Genomic DNA, 25,456 nt, shown 5'->3' with positions numbered 1-25,456 from the left:
TGAGACACTGAGACACTGGGACACTAGGACACTGAGACACTGAGACACTGAGACACTGGGACACTGAGACACTGAGACACTGGGACACTGAGACAATGGGACACTGAGAAACTGAGACACTGGGACGCTGAGACACTGAGACACTGAGACACTGGGACACTGGGACACTGGGACACTGAGACACTGGGACACTGAGACACTGATACACTGGGACACTGGGACACTGAGACACTGAGACACTGAGACACTGAGACACTGTGCCACTGATACACTGAGACACTGGGACACTGAGACACTGAGACACTGAGACATTGAGACACTGAGACATTGAGACACTGAGACACTGGGACACTGAGACACTGAGACACTGTGACACTGAGACACTGAGACACTGAGACACTGGGACACTGAGACACTGAGACACTGGGACACTGAGATACTGGGACACAGAGACACTGGGACACTGAGACACTGAGACACTGAGACACTGAGACGCTGAGACGCTGAGACACTGGGACACTGAGACACTGAGACACTGGGACACTGGGACACTGGGACACTGAGACACTGAGACACTGAGACACTAGGACACTGAGACACTGAGACACTGGGACACTGAGACACTGGGACACTGAGACACTGAGACACTGGGACACTGAGACACTGAGACACTGAGACAATGGGCCACTGGGACACTGAGACACTGGGACGCTGAGACACTGAGACACTGGGACACGAGACACTGAGACACTGAGACACTGAGACACTGAGACACTGGGACAATGAGACACTGAGACACTGAGACACTGAGACACTGGGACACTGAGACACTGAGACACTGAGACAATGAGACACTGGGACACTGAGACACTGGGACACTGAGACACTGAGACACTGAGACACTGTGACACTGGGACACTGAGACACTGGGACACTGAGACACTGAGACGCTGAGACAATGAGACACTGGGACACTGAGACACTGAGACACTGGGACACTGAGACACTGAGACACTGGGACACTGAGACACTGGGACACTGAGACACTGAGACACTGGGACACTGGGACACTGGGACACTGGGACACTGAGACACTGAAACACTGGGCACTGAGACACTGAGACACTGAGACACTGAGACACTGAGATACTGGGACACTGAGACACTGATACACTGAGACACTCAGACACTGAGACACTGAGACACTGAGACACTGGGACACTGAGACACTGAGACACTGAGACACTGGGACACTGGGACACTGAGACACTGGGACACTGGGACACTGAGACACTGAGACACTGAGACACTGAGACACTGGGACACTGAGACACTGAGACACTGGGACACTGAGACACTGAGACACAGAGACACTGGGACACTGAGACACTGAGACACTGAGACACTGAGACACTGGGACACTGAGACACTGGGACACTGAGACACTGAGACACTGGGACACTGGGACACTGAGACACTGAGACACTGAGACACTGGGACACTGAGACAATGGGACACTGAGACACTGAGACACTGGGACACTGAGACACTGAGACACTGAGACACTGAGACACTGGGACACTGGGACACTGAGACACTGAGACACTGGGACACTGGGACACTGAGACACTGAGACACTGAGACATTGAGACACTGAGACACTGGGACACTGGGACACTGAGACACTGAGACACTGTGACACTGAGACACTGAGACACTGGGACACTGAGACACTGAGACACTGAGACACTGGGACACTGAGACACTGAGACACTGGGACATTGAGACACTGAGACACTGGGACACTGAGATACTGGGACACTGAGACACTGGGACACTGAGACACTGAGACACTGAGACACTGAGACACTGGGACACTGAGACACTGGGACACTGAGACACTGAGACACTGAGACACTGGGACATTGAGACACTGAGACACTGGGACACTGAGATACTGGGACACTGAGACACTGGGACACTGAGACGCTGAGACACTGAGACACTGGGACACTGAGACACTGAGACACTGAGACGCTGAGACGCTGGGACACTGAGACACTGGGACACTGAGACACTGAGACACTGAGACACTGGGACAATGGGACACTGAGACACTGAGACACTGAGACACTGGGACACTGAGACACTGAGACACCGAGACACCGAGACACCGAGACACCGGGACACCGTGACCCCGAGACACCGAGACACCGAGACACCGAGACACTGGGACACTGAGACACTGAGACAATGAGACACTGGGACACTGAGACACTGAGACACTGGGACACTGAGACACTGAGACACTGGGACACTGGGACACTGAGACACTGGGACACTGGGACACTGAGACACTGAGACACTGGGACACTGGGACACTGAGACACTGGGACACTGAGACACTGGGACACTGGGACACTGAGACACTGGGACACTGAGACACTGAGACACTGGGACACTGAGACACTGAGACACTGGGACACTGGGACACTGAGACACTGAGACACTGAGACACTGGGACACTGAGACACTGAGACACTGAGACACTGGGACACTGAGACACTGAGACACTGGGACACTGAGATACTGGGACACTGAGACACTGGGACACTGAGACACTGAGACACTGAGACACTGAGACACTGGGACACTAAGACACTGAGACGCTGAGACGCTGAGACACTGAGACACTGGGACACTGAGACACTGAGACACTGAGACACTGGGACACTGAGACACTGAGACACTGAGACACTGGGACACTGAGACACTGAGACACCGAGACACCGAGACACCGGGACACCGTGACCCCGAGACACCGAGACACCGAGACAACGGGACACCGAGACACCGAGAAACCGAGACACTGAGACACTGGGACACTGAGACACTGAGACACTGAGACACTGGGACACTGAGACACTGAGACACTGAGACACTGGGACACTGGGACATTGAGACACTGGAACACTGGGACACTGAGACACTGAGACACTGGGACACTGAGACACTGAGACACTGAGACACTGGGACACTGGGACACTGAGACACTGAGACACTGGGACACTAGGACACTGAGACACCGAGACACCGAGACACCGGGACACCGTGACCCCGAGACACCGAGACACCGAGACAACGGGACACCGAGACACCGAGACACCGAGACACTGAGACACTGGGACACTGAGACACTGAGACACTGAGACACTGGGACACTGAGACACTGAGACACTGAGACACTGGGACACTGGGACATTGAGACACTGGAACACTGGGACACTGAGACACTGAGACACTGGGACACTGAGACACTGAGACACTGAGACACTGGGACACTGGGACACTGAGACAATGAGACACTGGGACACTAGGACACTGAGACACTGAGACACTGAGACACTGGGACACTGAGACACTGAGACACTGGGACACTGAGACAATGGGACACTGAGAAACTGAGACACTGGGACGCTGAGACACTGAGACACTGAGACACTGGGACACTGGGACACTGGGACACTGAGACACTGGGACACTGAGACACTGATACACTGGGACACTGGGACACTGAGACACTGAGACACTGAGACACTGTGCCACTGATACACTGAGACACTGGGACACTGAGACACTGAGACACTGAGACATTGAGACACTGAGACATTGAGACACTGAGACACTGGGACACTGAGACACTGAGACACTGTGACACTGAGACACTGAGACACTGAGACACTGGGACACTGAGACACTGAAACACTGGGACACTGAGATACTGGGACACAGAGACACTGGGACACTGAGACACTGAGACACTGAGACACTGAGACGCTGAGACGCTGAGACACTGGGACACTGAGACACTGAGACACTGGGACACTGAGACACTGAGACACTGGGACACTGGGACACTGGGACACTGAGACACTGAGACACTGGGACACTGAGACACTGAGACACTGAGACACTGGGACACTGGGACACTGAGACACTGAGACACTGAGACACTAGGACACTGAGACACTGAGACACTGGGACACTGAGACACTGGGACACTGAGACACTGAGACACTGGGACACTGAGACACTGAGACACTGAGACAATGGGCCACTGGGACACTGAGACACTGGGACGCTGAGACACTGAGACACTGGGACACGAGACACTGAGACACTGAGACACTGAGACACTGAGACACTGGGACAATGAGACACTGAGACACTGAGACACTGAGACACTGGGACACTGAGACACTGAGACACTGAGACAATGAGACACTGGGACACTGAGACACTGGGACACTGAGACACTGAGACACTGAGACACTGTGACACTGGGACACTGAGACACTGGGACACTGAGACACTGAGACGCTGAGACAATGAGACACTGGGACACTGAGACACTGAGACACTGGGACACTGAGACACTGAGACACTGGGACACTGAGACACTGGGACACTGAGACACTGAGACACTGAAACACTGGGCACTGAGACACTGAGACACTGAGACACTGAGACACTGAGATACTGGGACACTGAGACACTGATACACTGAGACACTCAGACACTGAGACACTGAGACACTGAGACACTGGGACACTGAGACACTGAGACACTGAGACACTGGGACACTGGGACACTGAGACACTGGGACACTGGGACACTGAGACACTGAGACAGTGAGACACTGAGACACTGGGACACTGAGACACTGAGACACTGGGACACTGAGACACTGAGACACAGAGACACTGGGACACTGAGACACTGAGACACTGAGACACTGAGACACTGGGACACTGAGACACTGGGACACTGAGACACTGAGACACTGGGACACTGGGACACTGAGACACTGAGACACTGAGACACTGGGACACTGAGACAATGGGACACTGAGACACTGAGACACTGGGACACTGAGACACTGAGACACTGAGACACTGAGACACTGGGACACTGGGACACTGAGACACTGAGACACTGGGACACTGGGACACTGAGACACTGAGACACTGAGACATTGAGACACTGAGACACTGGGACACTGGGACACTGAGACACTGAGACACTGTGACACTGAGACACTGAGACACTGGGACACTGAGACACTGAGACACTGAGACACTGGGACACTGAGACACTGAGACACTGGGACATTGAGACACTGAGACACTGGGACACTGAGATACTGGGACACTGAGACACTGGGACACTGAGACACTGAGACACTGAGACACTGAGACACTGGGACACTGAGACACTGGGACACTGAGACACTGAGACACTGAGACACTGGGACATTGAGACACTGAGACACTGGGACACTGAGATACTGGGACACTGAGACACTGGGACACTGAGACGCTGAGACACTGAGACACTGGGACACTGAGACACTGAGACACTGAGACGCTGAGACGCTGGGACACTGAGACACTGGGACACTGAGACACTGAGACACTGAGACACTGGGACAATGGGACACTGAGACACTGAGACACTGAGACACTGGGACACTGAGACACTGAGACACCGAGACACCGAGACACCGAGACACCGGGACACCGTGACCCCGAGACACCGAGACACCGAGACACCGAGACACTGGGACACTGAGACACTGAGACAATGAGACACTGGGACACTGAGACACTGAGACACTGGGACACTGAGACACTGAGACACTGGGACACTGGGACACTGAGACACTGGGACACTGGGACACTGAGACACTGAGACACTGGGACACTGGGACACTGAGACACTGGGACACTGAGACACTGGGACACTGGGACACTGAGACACTGGGACACTGAGACACTGAGACACTGGGACACTGAGACACTGAGACACTGGGACACTGGGACACTGAGACACTGAGACACTGAGACACTGGGACACTGAGACACTGAGACACTGAGACACTGGGACACTGAGACACTGAGACACTGGGACACTGAGATACTGGGACACTGAGACACTGGGACACTGAGACACTGAGACACTGAGACACTGAGACACTGGGACACTAAGACACTGAGACGCTGAGACGCTGAGACACTGAGACACTGGGACACTGAGACACTGAGACACTGAGACACTGGGACACTGAGACACTGAGACACTGAGACACTGGGACACTGAGACACTGAGACACCGAGACACCGAGACACCGGGACACCGTGACCCCGAGACACCGAGACACCGAGACAACGGGACACCGAGACACCGAGACACCGAGACACTGAGACACTGGGACACTGAGACACTGAGACACTGAGACACTGGGACACTGAGACACTGAGACACTGAGACACTGGGACACTGGGACATTGAGACACTGGAACACTGGGACACTGAGACACTGAGACACTGGGACACTGAGACACTGAGACACTGAGACACTGGGACACTGGGACACTGAGACACTGAGACACTGGGACACTAGGACACTGAGACACTGAGACACTGAGACACTGGGACACTGAGACACTGAGACACTGGGACACTGAGACAATGGGACACTGAGACACTGAGACACTGGGACACTGGGACACTGGGACACTGAGACACTGGGACACTGAGACACTGATACACTGGGACACTGGGACACTGAGACACTGAGACACTGAGACACTGGGACACTGAGATACTGGGACACAGAGACACTGGGACACTGAGACACTGAGACACTGAGACGCTGAGACGCTGAGACACTGGGACACTGAGACACTGAGACACTGGGACACTGAGACACTGAGACACTGGGACACTGGGACACTGAGACACTGAGACACTGGGACACTGAGACACTGAGACACTGAGACACTGAGACACTGGGACACTGGGACACTGAGACACTGAGACACTGAGACACTAGGACACTGAGACACTGAGACACTGGGACACTGAGACACTGGGACACTGAGACACTGAGACACTGGGACACTGAGACACTGAGACACTGAGACAATGGGCCACTGGGACACTGAGACACTGGGACACTGAGACACTGAGACACTGAGACACTGTGACACTGGGACACTGAGACACTGGGACACTGAGACACTGAGACGCTGAGACAATGAGACACTGGGACACTGAGACACTGAGACACTGGGACACTGAGACACTGAGACACTGGGACACTGAGACACTGGGACACTGAGACACTGAGACACTGGGACACTGGGACACTGGGACACTGAGACACTGAAACACTGGGCACTGAGACACTGAGACACTGAGACACTGAGACACTGAGATACTGGGACACTGAGACACTGATACACTGAGACACTCAGACACTGAGACACTGAGACACTGAGACACTGGGACACTGAGACACTGAGACACTGAGACACTGGGACACTGGGACACTGAGACACTGGGACACTGGGACACTGAGACACTGAGACACTGAGACACTGAGACACTGAGACACTGGGACACTGAGACACTGAGACACTGGGACACTGAGACACTGAGACACAGAGACACTGGGACACTGAGACACTGAGACACTGAGACACTGGGACACTGAGACACTGAGACACTGGGACACTGAGACACTGAGACACTGAGACACTGAGACACTGGGACACTGGGACACTGGGACACTGAGACACTGAGACACTGAGACACTGGGACACTGAGACACTGGGACACTGAGACACTGAGACTCTGAGACACTGAGACACTGGGACACTGAGACACTGGGACACTGAGACACTGAGACACTGGGACACTGAGACACTGGGACACTTAGACACTGAGACACTGGGACACTGAGACACTGGGACACTGGGACACTGAGACACTGAGACACTGGGACACTGAGACACTGGGACACTGAGACACTGAGACACTGGGACACTGAGACACTGGGACACTGAGACACTGAGACACTGGGACACTGAGACACTGAGACACTGAGATACTGGGACACTGAGACACTGAGACACTGGGACACTGAGACACTGGGACACTTAGACACTGGGACACTGGGACACTGAGACACTGAGACACTGGGACACTGGGACACTGGGACACTGAGACACTGAGACACTGAGACACTGGGACAATGAGACACTGAGACACTGAGACACTGAGACACTGGGACACTGAGACACTGAGACACTGGGACACTGAGACACTGAGACACTGAGACATTGAGACACTGAGACACTGGGACACTGAGACACTGAGAAACTGGGACACTGAGACACTGAGACACTGGGACACTGAGACACTGAGACACTGAGACACTGGGACACTGAGACACTGAGACACTGGGACACTGAGACACTGAGACACTGGGACACTGAGACACTGAGACACTGAGACACTGGGACACTGGGACACTGAGACACTGAGACACTGAGACACTGAGACACTGGGACACTGAGACACTGAGACACTGGGACACTGGGACACTGAGACACTGAGACACTGAGACACTGGGCCACTGGGACACTGAGACACTGGGACGCTGAGACACTGAGACACTGAGACACTGGGACACTGAGACACTGAGACACTGAGACACTGAGACAATGAGACACTGAGACACTGAGACACTGAGACACTGGGACACTGAGACACTGAGACACTGGGACACTGAGACACTGAGACACTGAGACACTGGGACAATGAGACACTGGGACACTGACACACTGAGACACTGAGACACTGAGACACTGAGACACTGTGACACTGGGACACTGAGACACTGGGACACTGAGACGCTGAGACAATGAGACACTGGGACACTGAGACACTTAGACACTGGGACACTGAGACACTGAGACACTGGGACACTGAGACACTGGGAGACTGGGACACTGAGACACTGGGACACTGGGACACTGGGACACTGAGACACTGGGACACTGAGACACTGAGACACTGAGACACTGAGATACTGGGACACTGAGACACTGATACACTGAGACACTCAGACACTGAGACACTGAGACACTGGGACACTGAGACACTGAGACACTGGGACACTGGGACACTGAGACACTGAGACACTGGGACACTGAGACACTGAGACACTGAGACACTGGGACACTGAGACACTGAGACACTGGGACACTGAGACACTGAGACACTGAGACACTGGGACACTGAGCACTGAGACACTGAGACACAGAGACACTGAGACACTGGGACACTGAGACACTGAGACACTGGGACACTGAGACACTGAGACACTGAGACACTGAGACACTGGGACACTGGGACACTGAGACACTGAGACACTGAGACACTGGGACACTGAGACACTGGGACAATGAGACACTGGGACACTGACACACTGAGACACTGAGACACTGAGACACTGAGACACTGGGACACTGAGACACTGGGACACTGAGACACTGAGACGCTGAGACAATGAGACACTGGGACACTGAGACACTGAGACACTGGGACACTGAGACACTGAGACACTGGGACACTGAGACACTGGGACACTGGGACACTGAGACACTGAGACACTGGGACACTGGGACACTGAGACACTGGTACACTGGGACACTGGGATACTGAGACACTGAGACACTGGGACACTGAGACACTGAGACACTGAGACACTGAGATACTGGGACACTGAGACACTGATACACTGAGACACTGAGACACTGAGACACTGAGACACTGGGACACTGAGACACTGAGACACTGAGACACTGGGACACTGGGACACTGAGACACTGAGACACTGGGACACTGAGACACTGAGACACTGAGACACTGGGACACTGAGACACTGAGACACTGAGACACTGGGACACTGAGACACTGAGACACAGAGACACTGAGACACTGAGATACTGGGACACTGAGACACTGATACACTGAGACACTCAGACACTGAGACACTGAGACACTGGGACACTGAGACACTGAGACATTGAGATACTGGGACACTGAGACACTGATACACTGAGACACTCAGACACTGAGACACTGAGACACTGGGACACTGAGACACTGAGACACTGAGACACTGGGACACTGGGACACTGAGACACTGAGACACTGGGACACTGAGACACTGAGACACTGAGACACTGGGACACTGAGACACTGAGACACTGGGACACTGAGACACTGAGACACTGGGACACTGAGACACTGAGACACAGAGACACTGGGACACTGAGACACTGAGACACTGAGACACTGGGACACTGAGACACTGAGACACTGAGACACTGAGACACTGAGACACTGGGACACTGGGACACTGAGACACTGAGACACTGGGACACTGAGACACTGGGACACTGAGACACTGAGACTCTGAGACACTGAGACACTGGGACACTGAGACACTGGGACACTGAGACACTGGGACACTGAGACACTGAGACACTGGGACACTTAGACACTGAGACACTGGGACACTGAGACACTGGGACACTGGGACACTGAGACACTGAGACACTGGGACACTGAGACACTGGGACACTGAGACACTGAGACACTGGGACACTGAGACACTGGGACACTGAGACACTGGGACACTGAGACACTGAGACACTGGGACACTGAGACACTGGTACACTTAGACACTGGGACACTGGGACACTGAGACACTGAGACACTGGGACACTGGGACACTGGGACACTGAGACACTGAGACAATGAGACACTGAGACACCGAGACACTGAGACACTGGGACACTGAGACACTGAGACACTGGGACACTGAGACACTGAGACACTGAGACATTGAGACACTGAGACACTGGGACACTGAGACACTGAGAAACTGGGACACTGAGACACTGAGACACTGGGACACTGAGACACTGAGACACTGGGACACTGAGACACTGAGACACTGGGACACTGAGACACTGAGACACTGGGACACTGAGACACTGAGACACTGAGACACAGGGACACTGGGACACTGGGACACTGAGACACTGAGACACTGGGACACTGGGACACTGAGACACTGAGACACTAGGACACTGAGACACTGAGACACTGAGACACTGGGACACTGAGACACTGGGACACTGAGACACTGAGACACTGAGACACTGGGACACTGGGACACTGAGACACTGAGACACTGGGACACTGAGTCACTGAGACACTGAGACACTGGGCCACTGGGACACTGAGACACTGGGACGCTGAGACACTGAGACACTGAGACACTGGGACACTGAGACACTGAGACACTGAGACACTGAGACACTGGGACAATGAGACACTGAGACACTGAGACACTGAGACACTGAGACAATGAGACACTGGGACACTGACACACTGAGACACTGAGACACTGAGACACTGTGACACTGGGACACTGAGACACTGGGACACTGAGACACTGAGACGCTGAGACAATGAGACACTGGGACACTGAGACACTGAGACACTGGGACACTGAGACACTGAGACACTGGGACACTGAGACACTGGGACACTGGGACACTGAGACACTGAGACACTGGGACACTGGGACACTGAGACACTGGGACACTGGGACACTGGGACACTGAGACACTGGGACACTGAGACACTGAGACACTGAGACACTGGGACACTGAGACACTGATACACTGAGACACTCAGACACTGAGACACTGAGACACTGGGACACTGAGACACTGAGACACTGGGACACTGGGACACTGAGACACTGAGACACTGGGACACTGAGACACTGAGACACTGGGACACTGAGACACTGAGACACTGAGACACTGGGTCACTGAGACACTGAGACACTGAGACACTGGGACACTGAGACACTGAGACACAGAGACACTGAGACACTGGGACACTGAGACACTGAGACACTGGGACACTGGGACACTGAGACACTGAGACACTGAGACACTGGGACACTGAGACACTGGGACAATGAGACACTGGGACACTGACACACTGAGACACTGAGACACTGAGACACTGGGACACTGAGACACTGGGACAATGAGACACTGGGACACTGACACACTGAGACACTGAGACACTGAGACACTGAGACACTGGGACACTGAGACACTGGGACACTGAGACACTGAGACGCTGAGACAATGAGACACTGGGACACTGAGACACTGAGACACTGGGACACTGAGACACTGAGACACTGGGACACTGAGACACTGGGACACTGGGACACTGAGACACTGAGACACTGGGACACTGGGACACTGAGACACTGGTACACTGGGACACTGGGATACTGAGACACTGAGACACTGGGACACTGAGACACTGAGACACTGAGACACTGAGATACTGGGACACTGAGACACTGATACACTGAGACACTCAGACACTGAGACACTGAGACACTGAGACACTGGGACACTGAGACACTGAGACACTGAGACACTGGGACACTGGGACACTGAGACACTGAGACACTGGGACACTGAGACACTGAGACACTGAGACACTGGGACACTGAGACACTGAGACACTGAGACACTGGGACACTGAGACACTGAGACACAGAGACACTGAGACACTGAGATACTGGGACACTGAGACACTGATACACTGAGACACTCAGACACTGAGACACTGAGACACTGGGACACTGAGACACTGAGACATTGAGATACTGGGACACTGAGACACTGATACACTGAGACACTCAGACACTGAGACACTGAGACACTGGGACACTGAGACACTGAGACACTGAGACACTGGGACACTGGGACACTGAGACACTGAGACACTGAGACACTGAGACACTGGGACACTGAGACACTGAGACACTGAGACACTGGGACACTGAGACACTGAGACACTGGGACACTGAGACACTGAGACACAGAGACACTGGGACACTGAGACACTGAGACACTGAGACACTGGGACACTGAGACACTGAGACACTGGGACACTGAGACACTGAGACACTGAGACACTGGGACACTGGGACACTGAGACACTGAGACACTGAGACACTGGGACACTGAGACACTGGGACACTGAGACACTGAGACTCTGAGACACTGAGACACTGGGACACTGAGACACTGGGACACTGAGACACTGGGACACTGAGACACTGAGACACTGGGACACTTAGACACTGAGACACTGGGACACTGAGACACTGGGACACTGGGACACTGAGACACTGAGACACTGGGACACTGAGACACTGGGACACTGAGACACTGAGACACTGGGACACTGAGACACTGGGACACTGAGACACTGGGACACTGAGACACTGAGACACTGAGATACTGGGACACTGAGACACTGAGACACTGGGACACTGAGACACTGGTACACTTAGACACTGGGACACTGGGACACTGAGACACTGAGACACTGGGACACTGGGACACTGGGACACTGAGACACTGAGACAATGAGACACTGAGACACCGAGACACTGAGACACTGGGACACTGAGACACTGAGACACTGGGACACTGAGACACTGAGACACTGAGACATTGAGACACTGAGACACTGGGACACTGAGACACTGAGAAACTGGGACACTGAGACACTGAGACACTGGGACACTGAGACACTGAGACACTGGGACACTGAGACACTGAGACACTGGGACACTGAGACACTGAGACACTGGGACACTGAGACACTGAGACACTGAGACACAGGGACACTGGGACACTGGGACACTGAGACACTGAGACACTGAGACACTGGGACACTGGGACACTGAGACACTGAGACACTAGGACACTGAGACACTGAGACACTGAGACACTGGGACACTGAGACACTGGGACACTGAGACACTGAGACACTGAGACACTGGTACACTGGGACACTGAGACACTGAGACACTGGGACACTGAGACACTGAGACACTGAGACACTGGGCCACTGGGACACTGAGACACTGGGACGCTGAGACACTGAGACACTGAGACACTGGGACACTGAGACACTGAGACACTGAGACACTGAGACACTGGGACAATGAGACACTGAGACACTGAGACACTGAGACACTGAGACAATGAGACACTGGGACACTGACACACTGAGACACTGAGACACTGAGACACTGTGACACTGGGACACTGAGACACTGGGACACTGAGACACTGAGACGCTGAGACAATGAGACACTGGGACACTGAGACACTGAGACACTGGGACACTGAGACACTGAGACACTGGGACACTGAGACACTGGGACACTGGGACACTGAGACACTGAGACACTGGGACACTGGGACACTGAGACACTGGGACACTGGGACACTGGGACACTGAGACACTGGGACACTGAGACACTGAGACACTGAGACACTGGGACACTGAGACACTGATACACTGAGACACTCAGACACTGAGACACTGAGACACTGGGACACTGAGACACTGAGACACTGGGACACTGGGACACTGAGACACTGAGACACTGGGACACTGAGACACTGAGACACTGGGACACTGAGACACTGAGACACTGAGACACTGGGTCACTGAGACACTGAGACACTGAGACACTGGGACACTGAGACACTGAGACACAGAGACACTGAGACACTGGGACACTGAGACACTGAGACACTGGGACACTGAGACACTGAGACACTGAGACACTGGGACACTGAGACACTGAGACACTTAGACACTGAGACACTGGGACACTGGGACACTGGGACACTGAGACACTGAGACACTGGGACACTGAGACACTGGGACAATGAGACACTGGGACACTGACACACTGAGACACTGAGACACTGTGACACTGGGACACTGAGACACTGGGACACTGAGACACTGAGACGCTGAGACAATGAGACACTGGGACACTGAGACACTGAGACACTGGGACACTGAGACACTGAGACACTGGGACACTGAGACACTGGGACACTGGGACACTGAGACACTGAGACACTGGGACACTGGGACACTGAGACACTGGGACACTGGGACACTGGGATACTGAGACACTGAGACACTGGGACACTGAGACACTGAGACACTGAGACACTGAGATACTGGGACACTGAGACACTGATACACTGAGACACTCAGACACTGAGACACTGAGACACTGAGACACTGGGACACTGAGACACTGAGACACTGAGACACTGGGACACTGGGACACTGAGACACTGAGACACTGGGACACTGAGACACTGAGACACTGAGACACTGGGACACTGAGACACTGAGACACTGAGACACTGAGACACAGAGACACTGAGACACTGGGACACTGAGACACTGAGACACTGGGACACTGAGACACTGAGACACTGAGACACTGGGACACTGAGACACTGACACACTGAGACACTGAGACACTGGGACACTGAGACACTGAGACACTGAGACACTTAGACACTGAGACACTGGGACACTGGGACACTGGGACACTGAGACACTGAGACACTGGGACACTGAGACACTGAGACTCTGAGACACTGAGACACTGGGACACTGAGACACTGGGACACTGAGACACTGGGACACTGAGACACTGAGACACTGGGACACTGAGACACTGGGACACTTAGACACTGAGACACTGGGACACTGAGACACTGAGACACTGGGACACTGAGACACTGGGACACTGAGACACTGAGACACTGAGACACTGGGACACTGAGACACTGGGACACTGAGACACTGAGACACTGGGACACTGAGACACTGGGACACTGAGACACTGAGACACTGAGACACTGGGACACTGAGACACTGAGACACTGAGACACTGAGACACTGGGACACTTAGACACTGGGACACTGGGACACTGAGACACTGAGACACTGGGACACTGAGACACTGGGACACTGGGACACTGAGACACTCAGACACTGAGACTCTGGGACAATGAGACACTGAGACACTGAGACACTGGGACACTGAGACACTGAGACACTGGGACACTGAGACACTGAGACACTGAGACATTGAGACACTGAGACACTGGGACACTGAGACACTGAGAAACTGGGACACTGAGACACTGAGACACTGGGACACTGAGACACTGAGACACTGAGACACTGGGACACTGAGACACTGAGACACTGGGACACTGAGACACTGAGACACTGAGACACTGGGACACTGAGACACTGAGACACTGAGACACTGGGACACTGAGACTCTGGGACACTGAGACACTGAGACACTGAGACACTGGGACACTGGGACACTGAGACACTGAGACACTGGGACACTGGGACACTGAGACACTGGGACACTGAGACACTGAGACACTGGGACACTGAGACACTGGGACACTGGGACACTGAGACACTGAGACACTGAGACACTGGAACACTGAGACACTGAGACACTGGGACACTGAGACACTGAGACACTGAGACACTGAGACACTTGGACACTGAGACACTGAGACACTGAGACACTGAGACACTGGGACACTGAGACACTGAGACACTGAGACACTTAGACACTGAGACACTGGGACACTGGGACACTGAGACACTGAGACACTGGGACACTGAGACACTGAGACTCTGAGACACTGAGACACTGGGACACTGAAACACTGGGACACTGAGACACTGGGACACTGAGACACTGAGACACTGGGACACTGAGACACTGAGACACTGGGACACTGAGACACTGGGACACTGAGACACTGAGACACTGAGACACTGGGACACTGAGACACTGGGACACTGAGACACTGAGACACTGGGACACTGAGACACTGGGACACTGAGACACTGAGACACTGAGACACTGGGACACTGAGACACTGAGACACTGAGACACTGGGACACTTAGACACTGGGACACTGGGACACTGAGACACTGAGACACTGGGACACTGAGACACTGGGACACTGGGACACTGAGACACTGAGACACTGAGACACTGGAACACTGAGACACTGAGACACTGGGACACTGAGACACTGAGACACTGAGACACTGAGACACTTGGACACTGAGACACTGAGACACTGAGACACTGAGACACTGAGACACTGAGACACTGAGACACTTAGACACTGAGACACTGGGACACTGGGACACTGAGACACTGAGACACTGGGACACTGAGACACTGAGACTCTGAGACACTGAGACACTGGGACACTGAAACACTGGGACACTGAGACACTGGGACACTGAGACACTGAGACACTGGGACACTGAGACACTGAGACACTGGGACACTGAGACACTGGGACACTGAGACACTGAGACACTGAGACACTGGGACACTGAGACACTGGGACACTGAGACACTGAGACACTGGGACACTGAGACACTGGGACACTGAGACACTGAGACACTGAGACACTGGGACACTGAGACACTGAGACACTGAGACACTGGGACACTTAGACACTGGGACACTGAGACACTGAGACACTGGGACACTGTGACACTGGGACACTGAGACACTGGGACACTGAGACACTGAGACGCTGAGACAATGAGACACTGGGACACTGAGACACTGAGACACTGGGACACTGAGACACTGAGACACTGGGACACTGAGACACTGGGACACTGGGACACTGAGACACTGAGACACTGGGACACTGGGACACTGAGAAACTGGGACACTGGGATACTGAGACACTGAGACACTGAGACACTGAGACACTGAGACACTGATACACTGAGACACTCAGACACTGAGACACTGAGACACTGAGACACTGGGACACTGAGACACTGAGACACTGGGACACTGGGACACTGAGACACTGAGACACTGGGACACTGAGACACTGAGACACTGAGACACTGGGACACTGAGACACTGAGACGCTGAGACACTGAGACACAGAGACACTGAGACACTGGGACACTGAGACACTGAGACACTGGGACACTGAGACACTGAGACACTGAGACACTGAGACACTGGGACACTGAGACACTGACACACTGAGACACTGAGACACTGGGACACTGAGACACTGAGACACTGAGACACTTAGACACTGAGACACTGGGACACTGGGACACTGGGACACTGAGACACTGAGACACTGGGACACTGAGACACTGAGACTCTGAGACACTGAGACACTGGGACACTGAGACACTGGGACACTGAGACACTGGGACACTGAGACACTGAGACACTGGGACACTGAGACACTGGGACACTTAGACACTGAGACACTGGGACACTGAGACACTGAGACACTGGGACACTGAGACACTGGGACACTGAGACACTGAGACACTGAGACACTGGGACACTGAGACACTGAGACACTGGGACACTGAGACACTGGGACACTGAGACACTGAGACACTGAGACACTGGGACACTGAGACACTGAGACACTGAGACACTGAGACACTTAGACACTGGGACACTGGGACACTGAGACTCTGAGACACTGGGACACTGAGACACTGGGACACTGGGACACTGAGACACTCAGACACTGAGACTCTGGGACAATGAGACACTGAGACACTGAGACACTGAGACACTGGGACACTGAGACACTGAGACACTGAGACATTGAGACACTGAGACACTGGGACACTGAGACACTGAGAAACTGGGACACTGAGACACTGGGACACTGAGACACTGAGACACTGAGACACTGGGACACTGAGACACTGAGACACTGGGACACTGAGACACTGAGACTCTGAGACACTGAGACACTGGGACACTGAAACACTGGGACACTGAGACACTGGGACACTGAGACACTGAGACACTGGGACACTGAGACACTGAGACACTGGGACACTGAGACACTGGGACACTGAGACACTGAGACACTGAGACACTGGGACACTGAGACACTGGGACACTGAGACACTGAGACACTGGGACACTGAGACACTGGGACACTGAGACACTGAGACACTGAGACACTGGGACACTGAGACACTGAGACACTGAGACACTGGGACACTTAGACACTGGGACACTGGGACACTGAGACACTGAGACACTGGGACACTGAGACACTGGGACACTGGGACACTGAGACACTGAGACACTGAGACACTGGAACACTGAGACACTGAGACACTGGGACACTGAGACACTGAGACACTGAGACACTGAGACACTTGGACACTGAGACACTGAGACACTGAGACACTGAGACACTGAGACACTGAGACACTTAGACACTGGGACACTGGGACACTGAGACACTGAGACACTGGGACACTGAGACACTGAGACTCTGAGACACTGAGACACTGGGACACTGAAACACTGGGACACTGAGACACTGGGACACTGAGACACTGAGACACTGGGACACTGAGACACTGAGACACTGGGACACTGAGACACTGGGACACTGAGACACTGAGACACTGAGACACTGGGACACTGAGACACTGGGACACTGAGACACTGAGACACTGGGACACTGAGACACTGGGACACTGAGACACTGAGACACTGAGACACTGGGACACTGAGACACTGAGACACTGAGACACTGGGACACTTAGACACTGGGACACTGAGACACTGAGACACTGGGACACTGAGACACTGGGACACTGGGACACTGAGACACTCAGACACTGAGACTCTGGGACAATGAGACACTGAGACACTGAGACACTGAGACACTGGGACACTGAGACACTGAGACACTGGGACACTGAGACACTGAGACACTGAGACATTGAGACACTGAGACACTGGGACACTGAGACACTGAGAAACTGGGACACTGAGACACTGAGACACTGGGACACTGAGACACTGAGACACTGAGACACTGGGACACTGAGACACTGAGACACTGAGACACTGTGACACTGGGACACTGAGACACTGGGACACTGAGACACTGAGACGCTGAGACAATGAGACACTGGGACACTGAGACACTGAGACACTGGGACACTGAGACACTGAGACACTGGGACACTGAGACACTGGGACACTGGGACACTGAGACACTGAGACACTGGGACACTGGGACACTGAGACACTGGGACACTGGGATACTGAGACACTGAGACACTGAGACACTGAGACACTGAGACACTGGGACACTGAGACACTGATACACTGAGACACTCAGACACTGAGACACTGAGACACTGAGACACTGGGACACTGAGACACTGAGACACTGGGACACTGGGACACTGAGACACTGAGACACTGGGACACTGAGACACTGAGACACTGAGACACTGGGACACTGAGACACTGAGACGCTGAGACACTGAGACACAGAGACACTGAGACACTGGGACACTGAGACACTGAGACACTGGGACACTGAGACACTGAGACACTGAGACACTGAGACACTGGGACACTGAGACACTGACACACTGAGACACTGAGACACTGGGACACTGAGACACTGAGACACTGAGACACTTAGACACTGAGACACTGGGACACTGGGACACTGGGACACTGAGACACTGAGACACTGGGACACTGAGACACTGAGACTCTGAGACACTGAGACACTGGGACACTGAGACACTGGGACACTGAGACACTGGGACACTGAGACACTGAGACACTGGGACACTGAGACACTGGGACACTTAGACACTGAGACACTGGGACACTGAGACACTGAGACACTGGGACACTGAGACACTGGGACACTGAGACACTGAGACACTGAGACACTGGGACACTGAGACACTGAGACACTGGGACACTGAGACACTGGGACACTGAGACACTGAGACACTGAGACACTGGGACACTGAGACACTGAGACACTGAGACACTGAGACACTTAGACACTGGGACACTGGGACACTGAGACTCTGAGACACTGGGACACTGAGACACTGGGACACTGGGACACTGAGACACTCAGACACTGAGACTCTGGGACAATGAGACACTGAGACACTGAGACACTGAGACACTGGGACACTGAGACACTGAGACACTGAGACATTGAGACACTGAGACACTGGGACACTGAGACACTGAGAAACTGGGACACTGAGACACTGGGACACTGAGACACTGAGACACTGAGACACTGGGACACTGAGACACTGAGACACTGGGACACTGAGACACTGAGACACTGACACACTGGGACACTGAGACACTGAGACACTGAGACACTGGGACACTGAGACTCTGGGACACTGAGACACTGAGACACTGAGACACTGGGACACTGGGACACTGAGACACTGAGACACTGGGACACTGGGACACTGAGACACTGGGACACTGGGACACTGAGACACTGAGACACTGAGACACTGGGACACTGAGACACTGGGACACTGGGACACTGAGACACTGAGACACTGAGACACTGGAACACTGAGACACTGAGACACTGGGACACTGAGACACTGAGACACTGAGACACTTAGACACTGAGACACTGGGACACTGGGACACTGAGACACTGAGACACTGGGACACTGAGACACTGAGACTCTGAGACACTGAGACACTGGGACACTGAAACACTGGGACACTGAGACACTGGGACACTGAGACACTGAGACACTGGGACACTGAGACACTGAGACACTGGGACACTGAGACACTGGGACACTGAGACACTGAGACACTGATACACTGGGACACTGAGACACTGGGACACTGAGACACTGAGACACTGGAACACTGAGACACTGGGACACTGAGACACTGAGACACTGAGACACTGGGACACTGAGACACTGAGACACTGAGACACTGAGACACTTAGACACTGGGACACTGGGACACTGAGACACTGAGACACTGGGACACTGAGACACTGGGACACTGGGACACTGAGACACTCAGACACTGAGACTCTGGGACAATGAGACACTGAGACACTGAGACACTGAGACACTGGGACACTGAGACACTGAGACACTGGGATACTGAGACACTGAGACAGTGAGACATTGAGACACTGAGACACTGGGACACTGAGACACTGAGAAACTGGGACACTGAGACACTGAGACACTGGGACACTGAGACACTGAGACACTGGGACACTGAGACACTGAGACACTGGGACACTGAGACACTGAGACACTGAGACACTGGGACACTGAGACACTGAGACACTGGGACACTGAGACTCTGGGACATTGAGACACTGAAACACTGAGACACTGGGACACTGGGACACTGAGACACTGAGACACTGGGACACTGGGACACTGAGACACTGGGACACTGGGACACTGAGACACTGGGACACTGAGACACTGGGACACTGGGACACTGAGACACTGAGACACTGAGACACTGGAACACTGAGACACTGAGACACTGGGACACTGAGACACTGAGACACTTGGACACTGAGACACTGAGACACTGAGCCACTGAGACACTGAGACACTGGGACACTGAGACACTGAGACACTGGGACACTGAGACACTGAGACACTGGGACACTGAGACACTGGGTCACTGAGACACTGAGACACTGGGACACTGGGACACTGAGACACTGAGACACTGGGACACTGGGACACTGAGACACTGAGACACTGAGACACTAGGACACTGAGACACTGAGACACTGGGACACTGAGACACTGAGACACTGGGACACTGAGACACTGAGACACTGAGACACTGGGACACTGAGACACTGACACACTGAGACACTGGGCCACTGGGACACTGAGACACTGAGACACTGAGACACTGGGACACGAGACACTGAGACACTGAGACACTGAGACACTGAGACAATGAGACACTGGGACACTGAGACACTGAGACACTGGGACACTGAGACACTGAGACACTGAGACACTGGGACACTGAGACACTGAGACACTGGGACACTGAGACACTGAGACACTGAGACACTGGGACAATGAGACACTGGGACACTGAGACACTGGGACACTGAGACACTGAGACACTGAGACACTGGGACACTGAGACACTGGGACACTGAGACGCTGAGACAATGAGACACTGGGACACTGAGACACTGAGACACTGGGACACTGAGACACTGAGACACTGGGACACTGAGACACTGAGACACTGGGACACTGGGACACTGGGACACTGAGACACTGAGACACTGGGACACTGGGACACTGAGACACTGGGACACTGGGACACTGAGACACTGAGACACTGGGACACTGAGACACTGAGACACTGAGACACTGGGACACTGAGACACTGAGACACTGAGACACTGGGACACTGAGACACTGAGATACTGGGACACTGAGACACTGAGACACAGAGACCCTGGGACACTGAGACACTGAGACACTGAGACACTGGGACACTGAGACACTGAGACACTGGTACACTGAGACACTGAGACACTGAGACACTTAGACACTGAGACACTGGGACACTGGGACACTGAGACACTGAGACACTGAGACACTGGGACACTGAGACACTGGGACACTGAGACACTGGGACACTGAGACACTGAGACACTGGGACACTGAGACACTGGGACACTGAGACACTGAGACACTGGGACACTGAGACACTGGGACACTGAGACACTGAGACACTGGGACACTGGGACACTGGGACACTGAGACACTGGGACACTGAGACACTGAGACACTGGGACACTGGGACACTGGGACACTGAGACACTGAGACACTGGGACACTGAGACACTGGGACACTGGGACACTGAGACACTGAGACACTGAGACACTGGGACACTGAGACACTGGGACACTGAGACACTGAGACACTGGGACACTGGGACACTGGGACACTGAGACACTGAGACACTGGGACACTGAGACACTGGGACACTGGGACACTGGGACACTGAGACACTGAGACACTGAGACACTGGGACACTGAGACACTGGGACACTGAGACACTGAGACACTGGGACACTGAGACACTGGGACACTGAGACACTGAGACACTGAGACACTGAGACACTGGGACACTTAGACACTGAGACACTGGGACACTGAGACACTGAGACACTGGGACACTGAGACACTGGGACACTGGGACACTGAGACACTGAGACACTGGGACAATGAGACACTGAGACACTGAGACACTGAGACACTGGGACACTGAGACACTGAGACACTGAGACACTGGGACACTGAGACACTGAGACACTGGGACACTGAGACACTGGGACACTTAGACACTGAGACACTGGGACACTGAGACACTGAGACACTGGGACACTGAGACACTGGGACACTGAGACACTGAGACACTGAGACACTGAGACACTGGGACAATGAGACACTGAGACACTGAGACACTGAGACACTGGGACACTGAGACACTGGGACACTGAGACACTGAGACACTGAGACACTGGGACACTGAGACACTGAGACACTGAGACACTGAGACACGTTGCCCGCGATCTCCTTCACCTCCATTCCACGTCGTCATTGGCCGCTGTCGTGAGGCCGCCACTTCTGTAGGGTCCTGGTGGTGGTGGTGGTTTTGGTGGTAGTGGTGGTGGTGGTTGTGGTGGTTGTTGTGGTGGTGATGGTGGTTGTGATGGTGGTGGTGGTGGTGGTAGTGGTGGTAGTGGTGGTAGTGTGATGGTGGTTGTGATGGTGGTGGTGGTGGTGGTAGTGGTGGTAGTGGTGGTAGTGGTGGTGGTGGTGGTGGTTGTGGTGGTTGTTGTGGTGGTGATGGTGGTTGTGCTGGTGGTAGTGGTTGTTGTTGTGGTGGTGGTGATTGTTGCAGTGGTGGTGGTTGTGGTGGTGGTGATGGTGGTTGTGGTGGTGGTGGTTGTGGTAGTTGTGGTGGTAGTGGTTGATCTTGTGGTGGTGTTGGCGGTCCCGGTGGTGATGGTGGTGGTGGTGGTGCTGGTGGTTGTGCTGGTGGTGGTGGTGGTGGTGGTTGTGCTGGTGGTGGTGGTGGTTGATACGGCGGGATGATGATGGTTCGAGAGACAGAGAGAGAGCGAGTGCCTGAGTGGTGGTGACCAACCACCACAACCACCACCACCACCAACCACAACCACCACAACCACCTTCAACAACAAATCAGCTAAGCGTTAGGCACGTGGAGATGATGGTGGTGGTGGTGGTGGTTATAGTGGTGGTGTTAGTTGTGTTTGCGGTGGTTGTTGTGGTGGTGGTGGTTGTAGTTGTGGTGATTGTAATTGTAGTGGTGGTGATGGTGATGATGATGATTCGAGAGAGAGAGGGCCACAACCACCACAACCACCGTCAACAACAAATTAGCGAAGCGTTAGGCACGTGGAGATGATGGTGGTGGTGGTGGTGATGATGGTGGTGGTTCGAGAGGGAGACAGAGCGAGTGCCTGAGTGGAGGAGGAGGAGGATGGGGATGGAGGGGAGGGAGGGGAGACTTTATTTGAAGCTTCGGGATGATGACGTGGAGACACGAAGGCAAAGATCCTCCGGGTAGCCTCACCAGGCCGTTGGGGCAAGTGCTGAGGGCTTGATGTTGTTGTTGTCGATGCTGTTGTCGATGTTGTTGTTTTTGTCGATGCTGCTGTCGATGTTGTTG

The 25,456-nt window shown here is 53.8% G+C and overlaps 1 pseudogene; it reads right to left on the bottom strand.

The window, feature by feature from the left end:
- LOC142908191 (melatonin receptor type 1A-like) overlaps positions 1-24,348 on the bottom strand; it is a 95,888-nt pseudogene extending 71,540 nt beyond the window's left edge.
- Between the last annotated feature and the right edge of the window lie 1,108 nt (positions 24,349-25,456).

This window comes from Petromyzon marinus, assembly GCF_048934315.1.
Source record: "Petromyzon marinus isolate PM22_M1 ecotype Great Lakes invasive population chromosome 76 unlocalized genomic scaffold, UKy_Petmar_22M1.pri1.0 chr76_unloc.1, whole genome shotgun sequence".
In the NCBI taxonomy this organism is placed as follows: Eukaryota; Metazoa; Chordata; class Hyperoartia; order Petromyzontiformes; family Petromyzontidae; genus Petromyzon; species Petromyzon marinus.
The sequence above is the reverse complement of the archived record's forward strand: the minus strand, read 5'-3'. Positions and strand labels throughout refer to the sequence as shown.